The following is a 19,996-nucleotide window of genomic DNA, read 5'->3' on the forward strand; positions in this document are numbered from 1 at the left end:
TATGCTTTATGGACAGAGTTTTCAAGAGCCTTAAAGATTATACACTATGGTTCCTAAAAGACACTAGCAAGTTTTACATCAAGCACTATTTTTATATTGCCTTAAATATGCAAATGTTCCTGATTGGTAATTTAGCCATTCCAAGTTACTATTTCAGAAGTTCACTCAGATTTACCCTGATTGGATTACTCTTTCATTCTTCCTGAGGCACCTGTACAAAGAACTTTGCTAAGTGAGCCAAAAGCAAACCATAGGTTTCTTGTGATTTTTCGGTAAATTCACTGTGCAATTGCAGAAGTCATATGGAAAAAAGTGAGCCAATGAAATAGGCATGCACAGGAATAAACTAATGGCTATTTTCTCAGAGATAAAAGACCACGTAGTGCATGTTTTCAGGCATCCTGACCTTATCTACTCAGATCTGGATATCAAGGAGAGGTTGTTAAGGACATTCTTCTCAGAGCTGTCCCTTGTCCTTTATTTAACATAAGTTTAAATAGTGCTACTGTTTCCTGGGTACTAGGATTATAAATACAGAAACATGAAATATGGTGCTTATATGTTAAAGTCAATGAATTGAGGCTGACTTACCAAAAACTACATCGAAATGTGTGACAGGGACTTCTGCGGTCATGTTCTTTTGTCAAGCAAACACATTTTGCTGATGTGGACTATGATCCAGGCACTACGGTTAGAAAAATAAGAAGCATTGAATCTCTTTTTAAGGAATCCAGGAAATAAACAATTGAAATATCTCAAGATGATGATGTGGAGGCTGTGAACTGGAGGTCGGAACTTGTCATCTGCTTCTATAAGAACTGAATCATGAGCCACAGCACCTGCCAACCTCAACAGCCCCTAAAAGAGCTCAGGGTAGATTTCAGGAGTGAGGCCCTCTGTGCTCTGGGAAAACTGGCAGAACAGGTCTTCAGAGAGTTAGATATTTTCAGAAGATTTTGTGAGCCCAATTCTTACATCTCCTCATATCTAGAAAAACACTAAAATCCTTCATGGTGACGTCTATTCCTCATGACTAGCAGTGACCGTCACAAGACCAGTAGCAAACTTCTATAAAATGTGTGCTTGAGGAGGCTCCCACTGTGGCTCAGTGGGTTAAGAACCTGACTAGTATCCTTGAGGATGTGGGTTCAGTCCCTAGCTTTGCTCAGTGGGTTAAGGATCCGGTGTTGCCATGAGCTATGGTGTAGGTCACAGATGCTGCTTCGATATCACGTTGCTGTGGCTGTGGCATAAGCCAGTAGCTGTAGCTCCAATTCAACCTCTAACTTGGGAACTTCTATATGCCATACCTGTGGCTCTAAAAAGAAAAAAAAAAAGTTTTTAAAAATGTGTACTTGATTGCATGTACCTCCCTCTTCACCGAAATCACATATATACTGACACCACCCCCCTTGCCTCTTTGCAGCGGTATTTCAGAGCTCTCTGAAATGCTGCCTCCCAGGCTGTAGTCCTCACTTCACCCCAAATAAACCTTAACTCTTAGCTTTTAGCTTGTTCATATATATATACATATATATATGTGCGTGTGTGTATATATATATATATATATATAGTCTTTTTAGGGCCTCACATGGTATATGGAGGTTCCCAGGCTAGGGATGGAATCAGAGCTGTAGCTGCCGACCTACACCACAGCCACAGCTGCACAGGATCTGAGCCACATCTGTGACCTACACCACAGCTCATGGTGACACCTTAACCCACTGAGCAAGGTCAGGGATCGAAGCTGCAACCTCATGGATGCTAGTCAGATTCATTTCCACTGAGCCATGATGGGAAGGCTCTAGGTTGTTCATATTTTTTAAGTCAACAGGCATATAGTCGGTACATCATAGACAGAAGGGAGTGGTACGAAAAGGCTTCTCAGAGGGGAAGTCATCAAAGGCAGGGAGCCTATCAGATGAAGAGGAGGTAAAAATCCGTCCCAGCAATGGAGCAAAAACACATAACAGAAGAAGGGGGGCCCTGGAACCGCAGATCCATCAATACAGCGACAGGAGGGGTAATGGTGGGCAGGTAGAGATTCCACCCCTGCAGCAGAGGGGTGAACAGTGTAGACGGGACTCATCTGAGGGGAGTGAGCCCTGGGAGGCAGCTGTACTATTCCAGGGAGGAAACAGTGATGCCCAGACTTAACAAGGAAGAAGTAACTAGGAGCTTGGAAATAACAGACAAACACCACTGCATATGAAATAGAGAAACAAGGAGCTACTGCATAGCCCAGGGAACTCTACTCAGTATCCTGTAATAACCTATAAGGGAAAGAGAGTCTGAAAAAGAATAAATAGGTATGTATGCATAACTGAATCACTTTGCTGTACACCTGAAACTAATGCAACAGTGTAATTCAACTATACTCCAATATAAATTAAACTGTAGGGGAAGAGCTGATCATCGCAGGTGAGAAAAGTAGGCACAAATAAAGACTCCTAGTTTTTAGGAGCTATGGCTGGAAAAACTAGCAGCATGAAAGTAACATTTCCTGAGACAGATGACTTTTTAAATGGAACAGATTTTGGATGGACAGTATGTTGTCACTGGGATGAACTGGGATTAAGAGAGGCAGGGAGGAGTTCCCATCATGGCTCAGTGGTTAACGAACCCAACTAATATCCATGAGGACGCAGGTTCAATCCCTGGCCTCGCTCAGTGGGTTAAGGATCCAGCGTTGCGGAGAGCTGTGGTGTAGGTCACAGACACAGCTCAGATCCCGTGTTGATGCAGCTGTGGTGTAGGCCGGCAGCAACAGCTCCGATTCGACCCCTGGCCTGGGAATACGGCCTCGGATACAGCCCTAAATAGACCAAAAAAAAAAAAAAAAAAAAAAAAAAAAAGGAGAGAGAGAGAGAGGCAGGAGAAGGAAGGGCAGTTGAACTTGTCACAGGTAACACTGAGGACAACGAGTGGGGAGAACTTTGAATGCAGCCACCTCATTCCCCAAGAAGGACACTTCTGGGGACCTGGGAGGAGGGGGCTCCATGGAGCCGTGAAAGACAAGCTATGTCGGTCATGAAACTGATATCACAAAATCTGCAAAACATACATAGCTTTTCAAGCAAGTGGGTTTAATGGTAGGTGGGACACTTCTGTTTCAGAAGTGTCATTGTTATTTAAATATTATAGCCCTGAAATACATTAACAAAAACAATCAGTAGAGATTTGAAGTCAAAGATAAGAATAAGAGTAGATAAGAAAAAGTCTCCGATGATATGGGAAATTACTCAAAATATTGCAGGAGTACAAAGGAGGAAGTAACCTCTGCCTGGGAGAGTTAACCCATGCTTAATGGGTATATGTCCTATGCTATGTGTCTTTTAAAAATATATTGAGGAACCTGTGACATAGTCAAGTGTGTGTGCCTTTCTATCCTTTTCATGGGCCGATGCAACCTATCACGGGGCAGCCCTCTCTGAGCAGAACACGTCTATTCACAGAACAAGGAGAAGGTGGAAGCCGATCAATGATTTGAAGCTTTTCTGCTGCTAAGTTTCACCCAATAAATCTTATTTTCTATTTAAACATCACAGTGCCGGTGGTATGTGTGTCTGCATCCCCTTGGCTCAATCATCTCTGAGGCTTCCTAACGGCAACAAGATGAAGGAGCACCAAACTGACCGAGGGTAAAAGAAAAAGGTGAAGTTGTTAAGTTATTGGCTTGTTTGTAGGATGGGAAATGTGAGCATACTTTTAGACATCTGTGCAACTAAGCTTTTCTTAGAAATACACTGCACTGCAGGTCACTCTGATCCCGTTCATCAAGGTCCTGCTGCTCAAGTAAATTCAGAGTAATGTTAGGTACTTGCTGGATGTTCTTCTTCAAGAGTATCCTCTCTCTGCTTTTTTAAGAATAGTCTCTTTACAGGATGTTAATTAGCATCATCAGAGAAAAACTACCTTGAGCAAGAAAATCAGAAAATACCAAGTTAAAGAGATTCCATTGTTTTAAAGTTTGCAAAGCATCTGTATTGACTTTATTTTTTAAATTTTTGTCTTTTTAAGCCCACACCTGCAGCATATGGAGGTTCCCAAGCTAGGGGTCAAATCAGAGCTGTAGCCGTCGGCCTACAACACAGCCACAGTAACAAGAGATCCAAGCCACATCTACAACCTACACCACAGCTCATGGCAATGCCACATAACCCACTGAGCGAGGCCAGGGATCGAACCTTCATCCTCATGGATACTAGTCAGATTCGTTTCCACTGAGCCACAACGGGAACTCCATGTACTGACTTTAAAACACATTTACATGTTCTTTGACAGTCATCTCAACAGGAATCTAACTCCCCTCTCCTGACTTTGAGTTGATCCGAGGAACTCGCCTCAAACAACAACATGAGGTCAAAGTGATGCTCCGGTGTGATGTCTGCAAGTCACAAGTCACATGCTTCCTCTCCTTCTCAATCTGCTCTTGGGAACCTCATTGTGCAAATGGAACAGCCAGGCTGCACAGAAACCAAGAGCCAAGTGGACAGTCTGTGTGGTGTGTCCCCACAACAGCTCCAGCCGAGGTCCCGGCTGGCAACCAGAAGCACCAGGAGAAACATGATCCGGGGAGACACCTCCAACCTCTGCCCAGACCCGGCCGAGGTCCCGAGCCACCCCGTCAACCCTGCTTGTGCTGCAGACTCACAAGCAAAAGGAATCAGTTCATCACGGTTTTCAGCTCCAGGTTTTGGAAAGGTTGTTCCTCAGCAATGGACACTAGAATGGTCTTGCATTTGTTAATGATCCAATACTTCAGAGGACGGATAACCTGCACATTGTTCTGGTTCTACTTTCTCAAGATCCTTTCTCTAGAGCATCTCGCAGCAGTTGTGCACAGAGAACCTACTTCGGGGATGTTCAACATCAGGCTTTACTTTTCTCTGAAATTTGTAGAATCATTCCTTTTTGTTTTTTTCAAACTTTGGCCAAGTGTTGTTTGGGGCATATATATCTTAGTAAGTATGATTTCTTCCATGATTTTCAAGGATTATAAAGCAAAAATGCCTCATTCTTCTAAGGAGCCCATCATTGCCATTGCACTGGGTTGTTGTTGTTAGAGGGGGTTCGTTGTTTGTTTGTTTTGTTAACTCAGAATTAAATTCAGAGTAGAAGTTGCCCTAAGTTGTTATTCTGATTTCTGAGAGAAGACCTTATGGGCAAAATCATTCAAGAATTTCTCAGATGCTATGCTATAAGCAAACAAATATTCATCAGAGCTGACTATGTGAAGTACTTCTACAAAAAGAGTGTTTTCTAGCAAAACCATCTTTTTCCACCCATATAAAAGCACACAGTATGTTGCATTATTGATTTCATTTCAGTCTTACTCTCCCCTTGTTATCAGCAAATTTTTACTAGGACATTTATATATTCCCTTGAAGATATAGGCTTTCAAGAACTACATTTTCTTCCCTGCCTTCTCTCTTTCTTTTTTTTTAGGGCTGCACCCACAGGATACAGAAATTCCCAGGCTAGGGGTCAAATCGGAGCTGCAGCTGCCCGCCTACACCACAGCCACAGCAATGTCAGATTTGAGCCACATCTACGACCTACACCACAGCTTGTGGCAATAACAGATCCTTAACCCACAGAGCAAGGCCAGGAATTGAACCCGCATCCTCATGGATACTGGTCAGATTCTTAACCTGCTGAGCCACAACAGAATCTCCTGCCTTTTCTCTTAAGAAATATATTTCTTTTGACTATGAAATACCCACAGCACATGGCCATTTTCTAGTCACAGCGAGAACAATAAGATGATATTTACTCTCCTGTTTTAGAGTCTCAATTTAGGTTGACTTCTAACCCATTCTTGGTGTGTTGGTTTATAGAAACAGAATCCATAAATACACCAAAACAACAGCATTTAAGCCATGGCCTTGAAATCTGATTTTAACTCAAGGATGATGTTTCCCACACAGATATCTCCTTACAGATTTTACTTTCCTTTCCATAGTCTCAAAGCTCTAGGATACCATTATGAAGTTAGTATAATACAATATGAGGTTTCATTAGACCTGTCGGTTTTCTGGATTTAAGACTGAGTCCTAAAAAAGGATATATATTAGGTTTCTTTATATATTCATGTCCCTATCTATAGCCAAATGTAATGATACTAGTTGTTTTTATATCTATGCAAATGCTTTAACAGATGCCTATTCAATCCTAAAAGAACACCAGACTCTGGCCAAACAGTCTTGTATGAATAATGGGGCCAGACTCTTATCTCCATGTTGGCATTTTTGTTGAGCATCCATGAATGAAAGCAAACCATGAAAAGATCTGGAATAGCAGCCTTCTAGATAGAGGGGAAAGCTATTCAAATGGCCCAGCCATGAGCACAGTCCATGATGCTGAAGAAACCAGAGAAAATCTGGTCTGGCTGCAGAAGCAGGAGCTCAGCTGATGGTGAGTCCAGAGGCGGGTCGGGAATTTCCTTGACCCTGGCTCCCCCACCACGTGGCCCAGTCACCTGCTCAGTCCCGATGAGCTCCATTTTCTCACCTGCTAATGGAAGCATACACCTGGCCCGAGGCACCTGTGCAGGTGTTGGGTGATGACTGCGCAGAAAGGCTCAGACAGACTAGGCTGCAGGTGTGCCCTCAGCTGTAGTGGTGCAGGCTGAGGTCCCTGAATGAGACCACACTGTGTAGGTCAGGTAAAAAGACCAGATTTTTTTTTTTCCCAAATGTGATGAGAACAGTAGAGCATTCCAAGCAGGTGACAGAAGTGAATGGATTTACATTTTGAAAAAAAGTCACTTTTTTTTGTGATGCGTGGGGTGGGAGCATGAGGGGAAGGGAGGGGCCGCTAGGACCATATTCCCAGATGTTACTGAAAGGAGGCTGGGCCATGTGACCCTGACGTTAAACACTCTTGGTTTCCTTTCTCCACCATGACCATGCATGGCCTCCTGGAACTGGGACCAGATGTTAAGGGACATTGGAAACAGGTAGATCTTTAAAGGGTAAAAAGGACATCAGCTGTGTGTCTACACCTGCTATTAGCTTGTTGTACTAACTTAGGGAGTCACTTGATATTTCCAACGTCATCTTTGTGCAAAAGTCGGTCACTTAACTGGAGGAAACGGAGGTTACTTCTGGTTCTAAGATTTTATGCTAAACTTTATTAGGTGACTTGAAAGTGTATCTTCATGTGAAAAGAGAAGTGAAAGGTTATGCAGCACATCAAAAAATAAACTCTTAAACTATTGGTCCACTTAAATTCAGCTCTTATGTCCATTCATTTTTTTAACATTTGAAATCTGAACTTTTTATGTCAAATAATTGTTTTTAATAACCTAAGAAATTCCTCAGGTATAATAAGGCATAGAGAGTTCCATAGTTTTAGCATCATGGATTAAGGTAAGATCCTTAACATTCCCCAAACTTACACTTAATTATGTGTTTGATTATTTTCAGAATTATACATGATTCTGTCTCAAAATATCTTCAGGATAGAGCATCTCCAGATTTCATGTTAGTCCTGACTGAGATGATGTCTGGAGCCCATAGTCCCTCCCCAGTCGGGATCCTCCTCCTCCTCTCCTGTGTCAGCTATTAAACCCATTTCTCCCTCTCTGTTCATTTCCCCGTCCCATCCACACCCCTTCTATAGCCAACCATCCTCCTTTCAACATCAGTTCTCTCTTGCTTTTTCTCAGTCTTCTCATCTTGTCTGCTGAGCATCAGGGCATTTTAGGGAAATAAATGAGCAACCTTAGTAATAAAAATAATTTAAGAACCTCTATGTCTCAGAGTTGCAATTCTTTCTGAGACATTAAATTTCCTGGATTTCCTGATTAAACATCAATATCAAGAATATTTTTCACAAAAATACAGTCATTTTTCATAATTTTTAACCAAATTATAACATTAAAAATTGCAGCTATAGAAGTTCCTGTCGTGGCGTAATGGTAACAAACCCGACTAGGATCATGAGGACGTGGGTTCAATCCCTGGCCTTGCTCAGTGGGTTAAAGATCCAGTGTTGCTGTGAGCTGTGGTGTAGGCCAGCAGCTACAGCTCTGACCAGACCCCTAACTTAGGAATTTCCATATGACACAGGTGCAGCCCTGATAAAAGAAAAGAGAGAGAGAGAAAATTGCAGCTGTAGAGCTCTTATTACTGGTCACTAGTTATTTAAAATATTGCATGGCCCAGGAGCACTATATCAGGAAACCTAGTATTAAGCTAAATTAATCTGTAATGGTTACTTAGTAGTAATCCATGCCTAGGTCTACATGAAATACAGAATATATTTTCTTCCAATGATATTATATGTGTTGATGGGTATTAGGAAGTATATAGTGGTTAACTTTATCCGGATCTGATGTACCTTTTACTTATTTCCTCTTTTTATAATTTTTATTTCTTTATAAATGATAATGTTAATTATATAGAAAGTTTCTAATTATTATCAAGTACACTTTTTGGTAAGCATCCATAAAGTTTTGATAATGTTTTCAACCAAAAGCATTCTTGGAGAAAATACTAATACTACTAACACTTAAAAATGACTGGAAAATAAAATTTATAAGAAAGAAAAGAGGTAAGTCTAGTTTCAAAAGCATATTCCAAAATTTCTCTGAATATCATTAGAATAAATGTTTTTGATAATAGCACAAAGAAAAGCAATAATCCGTTTTTGAAATGCTTCTAAACTAAAATAATATCATTACGGTAATACTCCCAGAATATCTGAATTGTTATGTTCTCTGAAATTTCAATATATTCAAGAAAAAATTACCTAAATGGTGTCTATTACCATGTTGTCTTGACTATGATGAGGCAATTGTGGTCTTTACTATGAAAAGAATATCTCTGTGTATATTGGCATTAGTCTTGTGATAAGGGGATAGGATTACCTTCCCACTTTTCTATATTTTCTCTTTCTTTGTTAAAATAGACTATACAATAATTAGGCAAGAGAAGAGGAGGCTCAGAGGTAATTTTGCTAAGGGCTAGAACAACAGCATCCAATTCTCTCTCGTTGTAGTGTTGTGAGGGTAGAGGAAATAGCAGAGGGATGTTGGTGGAGTTAAAAAAGATGAAAGCTAAAAAAATATGGACACAGTTGAAAAAAAGATGAAAGTTTAAAAAATATATATGGACACAGGTTTGATCTAGAAAAGGTTGTAAAATAGTCTCCCTTCGATGTTTTGAAAACTGGGCTCTAGAGATCAATCTAGTTCTAGAAGCAAAGGGAAAACAGTTAGCATTACCTATTAGGGCCCTCTTTAACTTAATTTCTCCATAAAGATTCTTAAAATGTTCTCTTCCACAATTTTGTTATTAAATTATTATTATTATTATTATTATTATTTGCTATTTCTTGGGCTGCTCCCACGGCATGTGGAGGTTCCCAGGCTAGGGGTCGAATCGGAGCTATAGCCACCAGCCTACACCAGAGCCACAGTAACGCTGGATCCGAGCCACGTCTGCAACCTACACCACAGCTCACAGCAACGCCGGATCGTTAATCCACTGAGCAAGGGCAGGGACCGAACCCGCAACCTCATGGTTCCTAGTCGGATTCGTTAACCACTGCGCCATGATGGGAACTCCTGTTATTAAATTAATTTGTAACTCTGTTCATCAGGGTAGCATTCTATAAGATAATCTTTATGATTCATGATATATGAGCAAAACTGGCTTTCAAATGTTAATAATATTTAAGCTGATTAAAGAGCATAGATTCATCTATTTTTAAAAAAATAATTCTTACTTATATACATTCTCCATTGATGTCAAATTACAGGTGTCCAACAGTTTGGTGGGTAACCTTTTTAAATCAACAAAATTATCTTTTAAAAACACAGAAATCATATGAAAACTAAATATCCAAAAACAGTGCATTTCCCTAAGTTGGCACTTAATTTTACCTTAATTTATAACAGAGTCCTCTGAGCCAAGTACAAATGCTGAAAAGCATGAGCATTAAGTTCACTGGGAATAAAGACCAGTGGGATTCATTCAGGGAAAAGAAACTGGAAAAACAACATGTCTTTTTTTTTTTTCTTTTCTTTTCTTTTTTGGTCACTCTGTGGAATAAGGAGTTCCTGGGCCAGGGATGGAATCTGAGCCATTGGCCACAGCTGCAGCAACTGCTGGATCCTTGACCCACTGGGCCAGGCCAGGGATTGAACTCACGCCCCTGCCACAGCAGAGACACTGAGGATCCCCTTGCACCACAGCAGAACTCCCAATGTGACTCTTAAATCAATGTTTTATAAATTGGCTCCTTTGCTTAGATAAAAATTACTGAAGCAGGTAGCCCATAAACGTATACTAAGTATAAGTTTCAGACTATATTCTGAAGGGAAACATTAAATTACGGTATGATTCTTCAATTTGTGTGGCTCTGCATTGGTACAAAATTGCTTATATGCAAATAGGGTGTTGATGCATAAGTCATGTGCAAGCCTTTAGACTATATGATTCAGAAAAATTATGTCTAAAAATTCTTGTTCAACTCACAGCATTGTAAAAGCAAACATTTCCCCAGATACAGTTAAACAGGCAAAGAAGACTTCATGCAAAGCTGTTATACTAGGAGGCAAGGCTTTGAGGGCCAGAGCAGGAGGACCCCAGGTCATGTGCGTTTCCTATGCGACCTTCCAAAGAACATTAAGCTTTCTCAAAGCTGGCAGCAAAAGGCCACAGAATTTAGGCTCCTCTCACCCCAAAGCCAGGGTATGGGGTAAGGCGGGGGTGAATCTTCTTCCATGACCACATTTCAAAGGGATGCCCACAGTTACTGAGAAAGACAATCCTGGCGTGTCAAGCTGGCGTGAGCCTTTTCCATTCACTTCTTCAAGGGCTGAGAAAGATTTGTAAAGTTTTCTGAGCTAAATGCTCTGATAGAGGGCAGGCCTCCAGCCAGGAAGGAGTCATGCCACAGTTCATCCAAGCGAAAGTCAAGGCTGCCCTGGTCAGCATGCAGACACGTGTCCATCAAGTTCTCATATGCTGTCAAATTTAAAGTCGTGAGATAGGTGCTGTCTGTTCAGCATCCTACCTATTTGTCTGATTTTATCCTCAAATCAACCCTGTATGCCTCCCCCCTCGGCTCCGCCCCTGCCCACCCCTGGTTATTTAAGAGGAGAATCCTGAAGCTCAGATTCTTTAACTTTCAGTAAAGTGTTAGAACACAAATTCAAACCAAGGGCTTGACTTCAGACCCGATGCTCTTAAAAAGGAGGTTCCAGACAAAACGCTCAGCTGCAGGTTGCCCAGGTCCTTCTGCACGTCTGGGGGCTGCAGGCTCTCTCCCAGGGGGTAGAGGTCAGAGAAGAATTAACTGCTGCTACTTCCATGGGGGCTGCACAGAGGGCCTGCCTCCCTCGCCTCCCCTGAGAACTGGGGTCTCTACTCCTCCCAGGAGACCTTCCCTGCCCTGGATCACGACTTCTTCACGGTCTTAATGTGTCTCCAGGGAAAAGAGCATTCTGTCCCTCCTCCTTCAAGACCATGCCTCGAGAGGGAGCTGGAGTCCAGGCCTGGGGGGAAGGACCTGAGACGCAGGCCGTGCTGAACAGGGTGGCGGGAAGCGGGAGGACCCACCTGGACCAGTCTCTAGCTTCAGGGTCCGCATGGAAAGCCCCCAGACACCCCTTCAACGTCCTCAGTGCTGAGGTGAACACAGCACGCGTGGTGTTCTTTCTTTACCAAATCTCAAAGAGGAAAGTCATCTCCATCCCGCCTCCCCACCGCCCAAGAGCCACATCTTAGTTTAGCCACCCACATTTACATTTGAAAGCACGAGGAGTGGGTTTGGAGTTGCCCCTGCACTAGATGATGAAGAGGCAGGCTTGGATGCAGTGTACAGGGTGTGGGGGCTTGGACTCGCCCAAAGCGGTTTGGTCCTTTCTGGGCCACCATGGAGGGAGAAGGCTGGGAGATGGACTCCCCACATCTCTGGAGACCAGATGCCCAGGTCCAGGGAAGAAGGAGGGCAGGTACCTTCTCGGGCAGTGGGAGAGGGCAAGGCCCTCCCCAGCTTCTTTTAGGAGGACATCAATCCCATCCATTCAGAATTTAATCACCCCAAAGACTCCACCTCGTACCACCTCCTCTGGGGGTTAGGATTCAACACATGGATGGGGCGGGGGCATATTCCTATCATTTTTCTGTCCTTTATTCTCCTAAGCTGCTGTCAGAGGCTGTGTCTCCTCTATGCACTGAAAGGAACAGGGTGAGGAGGGTACCCCGTGTGTATATAAGCTGGATTCAAAAGGTGACCGCACAGACAACAAAGACAACAGGCAATAAGAGAGAAGGGGACAACAAGCAGCAGAAAAACACCATCAGAAATTGTTAGCTTTGAGCAGATAAAAATGTCTAACCATACACTTAACTATGAAGCAAAGGCACCCACTTGTCTCAACAAGAGCAGGAAGCAGTGTGACATGGGCTGTGAGCTCAAGGGAGGGATGGAGAGACAACAGAAAAGGTGGGACCCATGGGGTTCAGAGCACAAGGTGAGAAATCCTAACACCCTGGGAGCTGGGAGAGCTCACCCCTGGACTCTGAAGACTCAAGCGTGAAATGTATCCAAGAAGGAGACAGAACCTGAGGCTTTGAGCAGCCCTTCACGAAAACTTCTGGGCTTGAATGGGAAAGACTCTTTTGTTCAGCAAGTAGGAAGAACACGAGGGCCTGAAGAGGGGGTTCAGCAGTCCCTCCACCCCCAGGACGCAGAGAGGCAGGGTCCTCAGTCATGACCCCCTGGGATGGGGCGCAGGCTCACGGGGTGCAGGCAGAGCTCTGTGCTCCCTGTGAGCCCGGAGGCTGGGGAGGATCCTGGAAGGCACTGGCTTTCACCAGGGTCAGGGTTTGCCAGGATAAAATGAACGAGGGAGGAAAGGGACAAGGAATCTCAGCGCATGAGGAGCATGGCCTGTCGAGGAAGGAGGAGCCACACTGGGTGACCCTGGTAGGACCAGCAGGTGCTTGCTGGGCGACAGTCATGAACGAGGGGTCTCCTGGCTCCAGCTCACTGTCTCCCTGGATTCTCCATGTCTTCCTCCTCTGCTCATCCTACTAGAGCCACCCCTACACCAAGAGCAAGTGAGGTCTCAATTTCAATTTTCAGTGGACACCAATGGCCAGAGACAAACATCAGCATAAGTAAACAGCAGTAGATTTCCATTCTCCTTGCCCCAGGTTCAGTGCAAGCTTTCCAATCACAAATGAAATTCATAGGAATAAAGTATCAGTACATTCAAACATTAATTAAAAAGAATAAAGACGGAAGCTTGGAGTTCCCGTCATAGCTCAGTGGTTAACGAATCCAACTAGGAACTATGAGGTTGCGGGTTCGATCCCTGGCCTTGCTCAGTGGGTTAAGGATCCGGCGTTGCCTTGAGCTGTGGTGTAGGTTGCAGACGCAGCTCAGATCCCATGTTGCTGTGGCTCTTGTGTAGGCCAGAGGCTGTAACTCCAATTAGACCCGTAGCCTGGGAATCTCCATATGCCACAGGAGCAGCCCTAGAAATGGCAAGAAGAAAAAAATAAAAAATAAAGACTGAAGCTTTCATTGTTAATTGACAAAATATTTTCTCACATGAAACTATGTATCTTTTGTGGTAAATAACACTTCATTTTTAACTGGATAACTTGGTTTTACTGGTATTGAGTATACTTTATCCACTTATGTGTTATGACACAGTAGCTGCATTTTGTAGTATTTGAAAAAAAAAATTTCCAAGGGATACCTCAACATTATCCACAGGCTAATTTCTATATTGTCAAGTAACGTAACTTATCCAGCCTTTAAATGGAAATGCTATGGAATCCTATGAACTACTGCTTAATATGCACAGCCAGCGACCTCAAGTTGATAATTTATGTCAAAGTCATGAGTCTCCTATAGCAATCTGGACAGGTAAGAATTGATTATTACTTTCTAAACTGCTTGTGTTGTGAGGTTTTTTTAACCAAATAAATACTGCCATTACCAACCTTTTATCTGCTGTTAGAGAATTTTTCTTTAGCCTATGATTTGAAATTTCACTGTAAGGAAGATAAAAGTTTATTTGCATGAAACCCTTGCCATTTAGTGCCTCTAGAACTTTCTTTCTTTCTTTTTTTTTTTTTTTTTTTTTTTTTTTTTTTTTTTGTCTTTTTGCTATTTCTTTGGGCCGCTCTCGCGGCACATGGAGATTCCCAGGCTAGGGGTCCAATTGGAGCTGTAGCCGCCGGCCTACGCCAGAGCCACAGCAACGCGGGATCCGAGCCGCATCTGCAACCTACACCACAGCTCACGGCAACACTGGATCGTTAACCCACTGAGCAAGGGCAGGGACCGAACCCGCAACCTCATGGTTCCTAGTCGGATTCGTTAACCACTGCGCCACGACGGGAACTCCTCTAGAACTTTCTTATAAGAATAGTGTTAATTTTCCATGAAAAACAAAGGCAACTCTGCTTATTCATTGAAGATTTGGGGCTGTCAGGGACCCATATCTTTGGCATGTTTTTCTGATTTGGGAGGCAGTGGACAGAACAGACAAGTGTGCAGACTTTATTGAATGGGTTTGTATGTGTAACATTTCTGTGCAGGTTCTGGTCCTTAGAAGTCAAGGCAAAGAGCAGGGGTCAATTGTAGTGGAAACATAATATTTAGGATCTGGTTTTTGATCGCTTTCTGTTCTTTCTGAACCTTTGTGGCTCTGTCTTTTCCCAGCCTGGATAGGTTCGAAGCAAGATATTAACCCAAGTTTAATGTCTACCCATCCATCTCTGTGTTACTCCGTGTTTCCATATGTCGTAAGGCTGCTTTTTAAAACTACTTTTCTTACCAACCTCATTTCCCTGAATAAAAGCTAAAGAAAAAACACCTCCTCACATAAACCTCTGATCGCATGTGCAGCTGTTAAAGAAACTAAAGTTGATTACTCCTAAGGGCAAAGAATCCCATTTTCCCCACAACTGTTTACAGCCATAAATGGGCAAAGACGTCCACCGCGCTTCTCTGAGCCAGTACTTGGAATGTGTAATGATGACAGCTGACTAATAAAAGCTCCCAAGGGCAGCAACACACAGCCCCAGGCTGGGGGGTCTCTGCAGTCAGATGTGGAGACAAAACTCTGTGAAAGATGGTTTTCTTTAATGCTATGGAAGATTTGACCTTTGAAATGTCTACAAAAGCAAACCTTTCACTCCAGGCTGAGAAACGGCAATATTCACATTGCAAGGGCTTCTGTTCACTGAAGTGGGGAAAAGTGGAAAAGTCCAGAGGTTACCGCCACTGGTTCTACAGAGTTAAGAACAGTGTAACCATCTCAAAATGTGCTTAAATCTTATTACATCGTTCTGCCTGGAGGATGATCAGTGTGTAAGAAGGAAAGTAAAAGGATGATTAAGATCCAGAGACTAGCAGTTCCCCTTGTGGCTCAGTGGAAATGAATCCAACCAGCAACCATGAGGTTGAGGGTTCAATCCCTGGCCTCACTCAGTGGGTTAAGGATCCGGCATTGCCGTGAGCTGTGGTGTAGGTCAAAGACATGGCTCAGATCTTGCGTTGCTGTGGCTCTGGCGTAGATTGGCAGATGTAGCGCCTATTCGACCCCTAGCCTGGGAACCTCCAGAGGCCACAGGTACGGCCCGAAAAAGCAATAATAATAATAATAATAATAATCCAGAGACTAACAGAAATGACTTTAAACAACAATCTCAAGGACTATAAACCTCAAGGAATATAGGATAACTGCAGGGAAAGGGTTTGAATAGTACCACTTAGGAATAATAAGACTGGAAGACATTTTAAGACCATAAAAGCCAAAAAGAAATGTTTTGAAAGCAAAACCTCTTACTATATTTACAATTACGACTAACGCCTTCAGGGAAATGTGCCTGACTTTCAAACACTTAATTCGTATAACCCATGCTGTCATATACTAAACTTTGACATTCCTAAAATCTGCATAATTATGCAAAGTGTTATTTTTGTGCATCATTTGACAAATAATTTCTACGCTGCCTCCCAAACTCTGATGCTGGAGGAATGGTCTAGGTCTCAGCAAATGGACAGGTGTTTGTGACCCTGAAGGTGCCCACAGGTGTGTGCTGTTGTGAGCACCTCTGCCCCCACTTGCTGCTGCCTGGGGCACAGTTTACATCACAGTTTGAACGTGCTGTTGACTCTTCGGTATACAATCCTCCTCATAAAACACATCTAAAGGTGATTCTTCAGAGTCAGCCCTTTCATAAGTACATCAGATACAAGTCAGAAACCACCTCTACATATGCAAATCAACCCAGGCTAACCTGACTCATGACATTATTCATCTGGATAAAGGCTTTTCAGGAAATTCCTTCCTTTATAAGCTCCATTAAAATGTTTTCAGGAGTTTCCACTGTGGATCAGTGGGTTAAGAATCCAACTGCAGGAGTTCCCGTCGTGGCGCAGTGGTTAACGAATCTGACTAGGAACCATAAGGTTGCGGGTTCGGTCCCTGCCCTTGCTCAGTGGGTTAACGATCCAGCGTTGATGTGAGCTGTGGTGTAGGTTGCAGACGTGGCTCGGATCCCGCGTTGCTGTGGCTCTGGCGTAGGCCGGTGGCTACAGCTCCGATTCGACCCCTAGCCTGGGAACCTCCATATGCCGCGAGAGCGGCCCAAGAAATAGCAACAACAACAACAACAAGACAAAAGACAAAAAAAAAAAAAAAAAAAAGAATCCAACTGCAGCGGCTTGGGTCACTGAGAAGATATGGGTTCAACCCCTGGCCCGGTTCATAGGGTTAAAGGATCCAGAGTTGCTACAGCTGTGACATAGGTCGCAGCTGTGGCTTGGATTTGATCCCTGGCCTGGGAACGTCCATATGCCATAAGTGCAGCCATTAAAAAAAAAAGAAGTTTTCAATATAATGCCAATCAAACTGTTTCTTACAACACAAACTGTCTTTCCTGACATCCTGCCATTCAACTGAGCCATTATGTGGAAATGTCCGTGGAGTGTCCAGAACTCTTGCTTTGACACTAACAGATGCTATATGATATTTCCACAAACCCTAAACTTCTTTTGCTTGGAGTATTAATAAAAACAACATTTGGCAATATCGTCTGGAATAGATTCATTTCATTTTAAGGAATTCTTAACATTCAGCACCTCTATCTCCAGTGTTTCAGAAAGGCAATGAGTCTGTATGAAACATTTATCTTCTTTTTTTTTTTTTTGTCTTTTTGTCTTTGTTGTTGTTGTTGTTGCTATTTCTTGGGCCGCTCCCGCGGCATATGGAGGTTCCCAGGCTAGGGGTTGAATCGGAGCTGTAGCCCCCGGCCTACGCCAGAGCCACAGCAACGCGGGATCCGAGCCGCATCTGCAACCTACACCACAGCTCACGGCAACGCCGGATCGTTAACCCACTGAGCAAGGGCAGGGACCGAACCCGCAACCTCATGGTTCCTAGTCGGATTCGTGAACCACTGCGCCACGACGGGAACTCCCAACATTTATCTTCTTTACAATTATGTTCCATTATCTAGAATGGCTCTGACACTAAGAACTTTCATTATTTTCTTTCAGTGATTAATTTATGTTTTCCTTGTCCCTTCTGCCCATAGTTTCAATCCAAATCTAGAATTGGTATTTCTTCTTCAAATCATTGATAAAATACTGATGGGTTTCTGAAGACCACAAATTCCCAGTTACTTGGGAAATTTCATCTGCAAAGCTGGGTGCCAGAGGAACCAACGATAGCAAACAGGAGTCGGTCAAATGTGACGTTTGTTTCTCAGGAGAAACCCTCCAGGACACTTGGTTGGTGTGAGAGTTGGTGTGAGAGTTGATGAGAGAGAGAGGGAGAGAGTTCTATAGCATGGCTTCTTTCTAAAAAAAATCACAAGGGTGTAGTGGTTGTGAGCTCAGGGTCTGCTGTTGGGCTGCATCCTAATGGTATGCATCCTGCTTTGGCAACTCCTAGCTATGTGACTGGGGGGCAATTTGCCTAAACATTCTGCTCCTCAGTTACAACAGCTGTGAAATGGGCTCATATCACAGAATGCTCTAAGAATTCAATGAGTTAGTACTTAACCCCTTAGGACAATAGCTGACAGGTGAGGAGAGCCCAGTAGCATGAGGAACTGTGACCTTTGAGTGGGGGGCATCCCTCTGAATTACCTCCTACAGAGTGTCCAGGCCAGTGGAGAAGGGTCCTGAGGGCGCCTAGCATGACCCTGCATCCCCGGCTCAATCCCCACAGCATCTCTTCACCTCCACCTCCACCACCTGTTCTGTCTGCTCCTCACTTTATGCTTCCTGAGTGTCATCCGTGTCCCAGCCCCTTGGTCGTGACCTCATTAGAAGAGGGGTGGGACTGACACAGACCACCGCACTAGGACACCTGGGACTGGCCACGGTGGGCAGCCCCAGGCATCACCTTCTCTACATCTGTGCAGACTCTGTGCCCACTGTCCAGACAGCAAGTCACTTTACTCCTTACCAACAACTGACTTTGTGATGCACAAGATGCCCTGGGCTCCTCTCAGGACCTCAGACTGGAAAACACACCACCAGTCTCCTTCCTGAAGCCTGACAAGACAAAAATCTTTCTGGTCACTTATAGCAACAAAATATATGGAGTTCCCGTCGTGGCTCAGTGGTTAATGAATCCAACTAGGGACCATGAGGTTGCAGGTTCTTTCCCTGGCCTTGCTCAGTGGGTTAAGGATCCGGCGTTGCCTTGAGCTGTGGTGTAGGTCGCAGATGCAGCTCTGATCCTGTGTTGCTGTGGCTGTGGTGTAGGCAGGTGGCTATAGCTCTGATTAGACCCCTAGCCTGGGAATCTCCATATGCCAAGGGTATGGCTCTAGAAAAGACAAAATAAATAAATAAATAAGAGCTGCTAGATTGTGAGTTAATAATTTTGCACATAGCTGCATTTGATCCACTGACTTATTCAGACTAGCAGAAACATAACTATTTATTGATGTGTTTATTCTCATACCTATATGTTTACAGATACTATCATTTATATATAAGCATATGATCTCTCTATGTTTATAGATATAGTATCATCATACCTCCCCTCAAGTAACTGATAAAACTACTCAGCAGGGAAATGTCTAGACTTGCTCCTTTACACAGTTTTCCAGCCTGCAACCTAAGTGGTATTTTTGTCAACAGCACTTATTTATCTTACTAGAATGTTGACAGAATTTTACACATTTTCTGGGAACTGAGGCTAAGGGCAAGGTACTGAACCTGAGAAAGGATCCCCGCTACCCCTGTCCCAGGCGGTGGGGGGGGGGGGTGTCAGCTTCAGAGGAAGAAGCTCTGCAGGGTCCTGAGAAGTGCAGCTCTTTCTTCTTCAAGGGGATGCGGGGTGGGGGGGGCAGCCCAGGTGATTCCTCTTTGGGTAGGTGAGTGATCCCAAGAAAACCACTCCCCTCTAGGGAGGGCGGGGTTCCGCTCTCCAGCAGATGCAGCTGAGGTAACAAGCTCACAGACTCACCTGGACCCACCCCAGTTAAGTCCTAGAAAGATGCAGAGTCGCACTTGACTCCACGGGAGAGCATCCCGAGGCCCAGGAGAGTGGTGGGCCATCCCTGGCCCTTCCTGCTCCCTCCCACCAGTTAGTGACAAAGGGCATGACAGGGGGTCTCTGAACCTGGAGCACAAACAACAGAATCCAGTCAAGAGATTCTGAAGAGGGCCTCACACCTTCTGTGGTCCATACTAAGCCTCTTTTAAAAGAGTATGCATCAATTTCAAGTCAAACCTCTACAATCCAGTTCCAAATGCCTGAAAACAAGGCTTAGAAATATTTGTGGGAGTTCCTGTCGTGGCGCAGTGGTTAACGAATCCGACTAGGAACCATGAGGTTGCGGGTTCGGTCCCTGGCCTTGCTCAGTGGGTTAACGATCCGGCGTTGCCGTGAGCTGTGGTGTAGGTTGCAGACGCGGCTCGGATCCTGCGTTGCTGTGGCTCTGGCATAGGCCAGTGGCTGCAGCTCAGATTGGACCCCTAGCCTTGGAACCTC

General features: G+C 43.9%; 1 long non-coding RNA gene across 1 annotated transcript in view; it reads right to left on the reverse strand.

The window, feature by feature from the left end:
- Window positions 1–19,996, reverse strand: part of LOC110256769 — a 79,694-nt gene that overhangs the window by 23,860 nt on the left and 35,838 nt on the right. The window contains exon 2 of the long non-coding RNA XR_002338719.1: window positions 592–685. This is a non-coding gene — a long non-coding RNA (uncharacterized LOC110256769). The remainder of the gene's footprint in view (window positions 1–591; window positions 686–19,996) is intronic.

The sequence above is a fragment of the Sus scrofa genome, chromosome 14 (assembly GCF_000003025.6).
Source record: "Sus scrofa isolate TJ Tabasco breed Duroc chromosome 14, Sscrofa11.1, whole genome shotgun sequence".
Taxonomy (NCBI): Eukaryota; Metazoa; Chordata; class Mammalia; order Artiodactyla; family Suidae; genus Sus; species Sus scrofa.